The sequence below is a fragment of the Schistocerca americana genome, chromosome 9 (assembly GCF_021461395.2).
Source record: "Schistocerca americana isolate TAMUIC-IGC-003095 chromosome 9, iqSchAmer2.1, whole genome shotgun sequence".
NCBI classification, from domain to species: domain Eukaryota; kingdom Metazoa; phylum Arthropoda; class Insecta; order Orthoptera; family Acrididae; genus Schistocerca; species Schistocerca americana.
The window spans coordinates 57,253,728-57,259,727 of NC_060127.1; the positions used below are offsets into that span (position 1 = coordinate 57,253,728).

General features: G+C 42.4%; 1 protein-coding gene across 1 annotated transcript in view; it reads left to right on the forward strand.

The window, feature by feature from the left end:
• LOC124550626 (proline-rich protein 36-like) overlaps positions 1 to 5,659 on the forward strand; it is a 106,115-nt gene extending 100,456 nt beyond the window's left edge. The window contains exons 7-8 of the mRNA XM_047125348.1: positions 5,162 to 5,272; positions 5,372 to 5,659. The gene's annotated coding sequence lies outside the window, so the exon portion shown is untranslated. The remainder of the gene's footprint in view (positions 1 to 5,161; positions 5,273 to 5,371) is intronic.
• Positions 5,660 to 6,000: the final 341 nt, after the last annotated feature.

Consider the following 6,000-nt stretch of genomic DNA (forward strand, 5'->3'; position numbering starts at 1 on the left):
TGATGTGCCTTTCGGCCATTAAACCGGTTGTGTTAACAGACAACTATTTTACCAGTTGTTAGTGGAGTTCTTCCTAACATCATGCATTTCAACAGCTGTGGTTGTCCAGAACATAAAATAATTTGTGATATGTGCACCACTTTGCTTTGCATTCTAGGCATTGTACTTTCAGATTAGAAACATTTGTAGCAGTTTCTGATTTTATATAATGTAACAATGATTGGAATTTGTACAGTAGTCTGGAACAATATGAAGAAAATGAGCTCATATTTAGAGCAGCATTACTGTATTATACAAAATCATAGAGTGCCAGCACTGCGTCTGATCTGGAAGTAGAGTGTCTAGTATGTAAAACAAATTGCTATACTCGTGAATATGGATATATTTCAGGACACTGAATATGCCTTTAAAAAAATAAAGACACAAGGTGTACAGTGTGATAAGATTGGTTTTATTTAGTGTACACAATGGACATAACCAGAAAACTATCACCTTAATAGTAAGATCTTTAATCTTATATTTTAAGATTGTATGTGTAATAACTTCAAGTTGAACAAATATATTTCAAGGAAGACGCAATGCATGAAAGTCACAGATCAAGTAAACAGAGTGATACATGTATACACTTTAACAGTCAAATCGTAACTGAGTCCAAGTCTAGCAGCCGCTGGCCACTTAGGTGGCACTGCTGCTGCATGGCTGGCAGACAGCGCCGCATGTAGAGGATGCGCGTAACTGCGCGGCGGCACTTTGAAGGATCGGCGAGTCACAACACTTTTTTGCACAGGTCTTGATGGAGGTGACCTGTAGATTGCTAACGTCCATAGGTGTTGTTTGACTGTCCGTAAAGTCTCGAGGAGGCGGCTTCCCGTACGGACGGAAGTGTCCCCGATGATAACAGGCCCAGGAGACAGGAGACGTGGGGGTCGAATCTGCTGGGGCCCCGTGCACCAATCTGCAAGTTGCGGTAAGTCCGGTTGTTATAACAGGAGACATGGGCGGATGTATCAGTGTCCATAGGAGGAGGCGAGTAGAGTTGCTCCGACAGATGATGGTCATCTGATTCCTGCATGGGCACGTCTCCTGGTGGTGTCAGTCCTTGTGCTGGCACTGATATGATGGTTAGAGGACTGCTTTGTGAGTAATGAGAGATGAGAGATTCCAGTATCCTGAGCGTCAGGTAGAGCCGAAGGTGGTGTAGCGGCATCCGGAACAGGCGTTGCCAGCACACGAGGCCGAAGCTGGTCCGAATGACGCACTGCAACACCCATGTCTGAACCGGCCAACTGAAGGCACCCGCGGCCGTGAGGTGGAAGGCCGCAGAAAATGAAGTAGCATGCGGGGCTGTCGGCCATGTAAGAGCTCAGCCAGGCTGTGGTTGCCCATGGGGGTGAAATGGTAAGAAGCCAGAAATTGGAGAAGCGTATCATCAGCAGAAGAAGTCAGGAGTTTCCTCATCTGAGCCTTAAATGTGCGGACCAGTCGTTCAGCCTGTGGATGGAACGGAGGGGCCTTGACATGCATGATGCCGTGATGGACACAAAAATCCACAAAATCGGAAGAGGCAAATTGCGGACCATTATCAGTAACAAGAGTAGAGGGAAGGCCTTCCAAAGAGAAAATGCGGGCTAGAGCATTGGTGGTGGCCGTGGTGGTAGGCGACGTGCAACAGACAATGAAAGGAAAGTTAGAGTAGGCATCAATAACGAGAAGCCAATAAGTACCTGAAAAAGGTCCTCCAAAGTCAGCATGAATACACTCCCAGGGCTTCTCAGGCGAAGGCCACGGTGACAAAGATGACTTCGGGGCGGCGGCCTGTGATGCACAAGGGCCGTAGGCAGCGACCATGTGTGTGATTTCAGAGTCAATGCCGGGTCAGTACACATGACAGCGCGTCAGAGATTTTGTGTGAGAGACACCCCAGTGCCCTTGGTGAAGGAGGCGCAGAACTGAAGCACGCAGAGACGCAGGTACCGCAATACGCGGCGAAGCATTTTCGGTGGAAAGGAGGATAACACCATCCCTAGCCATGAGGCGGTAACGCAAAGCATAGTAGTTTCGCAACGGATCAGAAGTCTTAGCGGACGGACGATCTGGGCAACCCTTCAGAATACAGTGTAAAACCCGGGAGAGGGTAGGGTCAGAACCCGTAGCAGCCGCCAGCTGGTCCCCGGTGATGGGGAACCCGTCCACAACCCTCTGCTCGCAACATCCAGGTGGAAACACAAAAGTTCGTCCCTATCGAATGCCAGATCAGGACCCATGGGAAGGTGAGACAGTGCATCAGCATTCGCATGTAGAGCTGTGGGCCGGAAATGAATCTCATAGTTGAAACGAGACAAGTAAAGAGCCCAACGTTGGAGGCGGTGTACAGCCTTGTCGGGAAGTGATGTTGATTTAATTCCGCTACTTTCCATTACCTCTGTTTTATTTTTGCTGATGTTTGTCTTGTAATCTCTTATTGAGACACTATCTGTTGCATTCAACATCTCATCCAAGTCCATTTCCACCTGTGATGGAATTATATCATCAGCAGGCCTTACAAGTTTTATTTCTTCTCCTTGAACTTTAATTCATTTTCCAAATCTCTCTATGGTTTCTGTTGCAGTTTGTTCAGTGTGGAGAGTGATTAACATCATGGATAGGCTAAAACCCTGTCTCACTCCCTTCTCAACCACTGCTTTTGTTGCAAGTCCTTTTATTATTATAACTGGAGTGTGGTATCTGTGCAAGTTGTAAACAACCTTTTGCTCTCCACATTTTATCCTTCCTGCCAACAAAGTTTCAGAGTTTAGCCCAGTGCACTTTGTCAAAACTTTCTCTAAATCTACAAATGCAGGTTTGCCTTTCATCAACCTATCTTCAAGAATAAGTTGTAGAGGTATTATTGCCTCACATGTTCCTGTATGTCTCTGTAATCCAAACTGATCTTCCCTGATGGTGGCTTCTTCTAGTTTTTCATTCTTCTGTAAATAATTCTTGTCAGTATGTTGCTGCTATGGTTTATTTAACTCCTAGTCCACTGGTACTCACACCTGTCTTCTTTGGAACTGGAGTTATTACATTCTTCCTGAAGCCTTATGGTACTTCCCCTGTCTCATATATCTTGCACACATGATGGAATAATTTCCTGATACGTGGCTTCCCGAAGGATCTCAACAATTCTGAGGCAATGTCATCTGCTCCATGGACCTTGTTTCCACATATGAGGTGTGATCAAAAAGTAATGAAATTTCTGTGTTTCATGAAGAGTCTCTATTTTTCATCACCAACAACTTTGTCTTCTTCAAAGTAGTCCCCCTCAGATATAATTCACTTGTGCCAGCACTTTTTCCAGTGTTGGAGCATTTCCGGAAGTCGCGTTTCATTGTGATGTTCAGCCCCTTCAAGGTGGGATTCCTATGCAGCGGCTGACGCATGCAGCCACCGTTATGCCTCTGTCGCACTGTACTGCTACAGATGGTGTTAAACGGGACTGTGCAGCTGATGCTACGGCTGCGGCTCAGCCGGTTGAGAGCAGTCTAGATGCAGCTGCAAAGGCAATCATGACAGCATGTCAGAGGTAAAAGTACTGTTCACGGTGGTGGAAGATGAGAAACTGGTAGAAATGGTTTCTAAATTTCCTTGTATCTATGATGTATCATTACTAGTATACAAGTACCAAACTGTGAAGGATAATGCTTGGAGAGAGATAGCGAAATTCGTGGAAGGAACAAGTACGAAAAGTACTATATATTTTCTGTTTATTCATAATGTTTAGTACTTAGTTGTCAGGCAAATAATGCATATTGTAATGAACAAGAAAGAGTAGCATTGTCCCACATAATATTCAGTTGTTGTTATTATAATAATAATGAAGTGAATACCAAAACCTGATGATAACCGAGCGAGGTGGCGCAGTGGTTAGACACTGGACTCGCATTCGGGAGGACGACGGTTCGATCCCGCATCCGGCCATCCACATTTAGGTTTTCCGTGATTTCCTAAATCGCTCCAGGCAAATGCCGGGATGGTTCTTTTCAAAGGACACGGCCGACTTCCTTCCCCATCCTCCCCTAATCCGATGACCTCGCTGTCTGGTCTCCTTCCCTAAACAACCCAACCCTGATGTATATTATAAAAATTCAATTTATTATAATGTGCATACAAATTTTTAAAGATTAGGGAGCTCAAAGCGTACTGAGTTCTGTTAACGTGATCACTTTTCCACAGCGTTATCCTTGCACCTGCATGGCTGTTGAAGTATTCTGTAAATGAATCTTGCACAGAAAATCCATCAGCATGTGCATAACCGCCACTCCTTGCTAATGGTCCAAGATTTTCAATAGGCAGCGTTTCACTTCTGTTTAATTCAAAATAAGGCTCATTAACTTTCTCTAAGAATGCATGTCTAAGTAAATTATGTAAACAATAAGCAACAGTAATCAAATTATCAGTCGTTTCTGGCTTCAGACTGATCGGCGAATAAAATATGTGAAATACTTGACTTAACAGAGCGAAGGAATTTTCAGAAACTCAATGAGCTCGTGAAAGACAGTAGTTAAAAATAGCTTTCTTTTGGTCAGTACTAGCAGCTCGATAAGAGAAAGGTTTTATCATGTTTGGATGTAATCAAAATGCCTCGTCGCCTACAAAAACGTGGCGCTACTATGTCCGAATCCGGCAGCTTAGTAGGTGGAAGAAACATCTTACCACTTGAAAACAGTTTCCCAATATTACTTTTATGAAAAATTATACTGTAACCTTCTTTCCCATATGACCCGACATCAATGAAAATGAACTTGTAGTTCGCATCAACCACAGCAAGAAGGATGGTAGAAAAAGTGTTTGTAGTTGTAATACAATGAGCTTGACAGTGCAGGGGAAAAAATTTGCACAGTTAGGAAATTGCCATTTTTCTTCAAATTCCTTATATTTTGATTTCAACTGGTCAGATGACATCGGTGGCAAAAGGATTGGCAGTAACTTCTTATGTAGAACTGATAGCACAACTTGTATGATTTTACTGATGTAAGGAGATATTCTGAATGCAGATGCCAGTGATCTGAATGTTTCCCCCTTGCCATAAGAATAAGATAGATGTAACTTTAAAAATTATTATTATTTTTACGTCTAACGAATATTAAGGTACTTAATTATTTGACGGTATTGTGTTTTATAGTTGAAGATGGCAGAGAAAAGGAAAAGTACTGGAAGTTCTGCTTCCAGTAAAGGAAATAATTGGTCACTGGCTGATATGTTAACATTTTTAAACAATGGATCACAAGTGAGTGTAAGTTGCCATACAATTTGCCTGTTTACATTATTTTTTATTCTGTTTTATTTTATTATTGACACTGAATTACCTGTATTTTTGTAATATATTTCACAGAAGTACATCCAACATTGAGGCAGATGAAGTGCAAAGCCCACAATATGATGGTGAACTGAGTAACAGAGAGGTGTGCCAGACATTGCCAACTTTGTCAGAAAACGAATTTTTTTTTTCTTTCTGAAGACGTGGAGGACATCGCATCATTCAGACCACCACAGAGACCGAAACGCCAGCTTATTAATGCATTTAATGTTGCAATAAGTGTTAATTTCATATTTTTGTATTGTGCAATTTTCATTTTTTACACTGTGTGCATTATTAATAAAGCAGTAACACATTAACAAATTGAATTGTACATACCTCAATGTTAAAGCTAGTTTTTTTATGGTACGGATATCTGGGAGACAAATCCTTCCCGATATCTTCTTTGACAATATTGAGAACATAGTTAAACTGCGCTATGTTCAACCTGAAATACTCTCTAAATTTCTGGTCATTTTTTAACAAGTGCTAATTGATGAGTTGTTCGAAACAGCCTTCCTCAGTTCTTGTGAGGTAAATTGGATGTGTTTCAGCATTTCCCTCACATAGCTGAAGCTGAATTTCTTCATCTCCAACGTCTTCTAACATTAGATAAAACAACAAATCGCTCTCACTCATCCTTTCGGCACAGACGCAGCAGACCA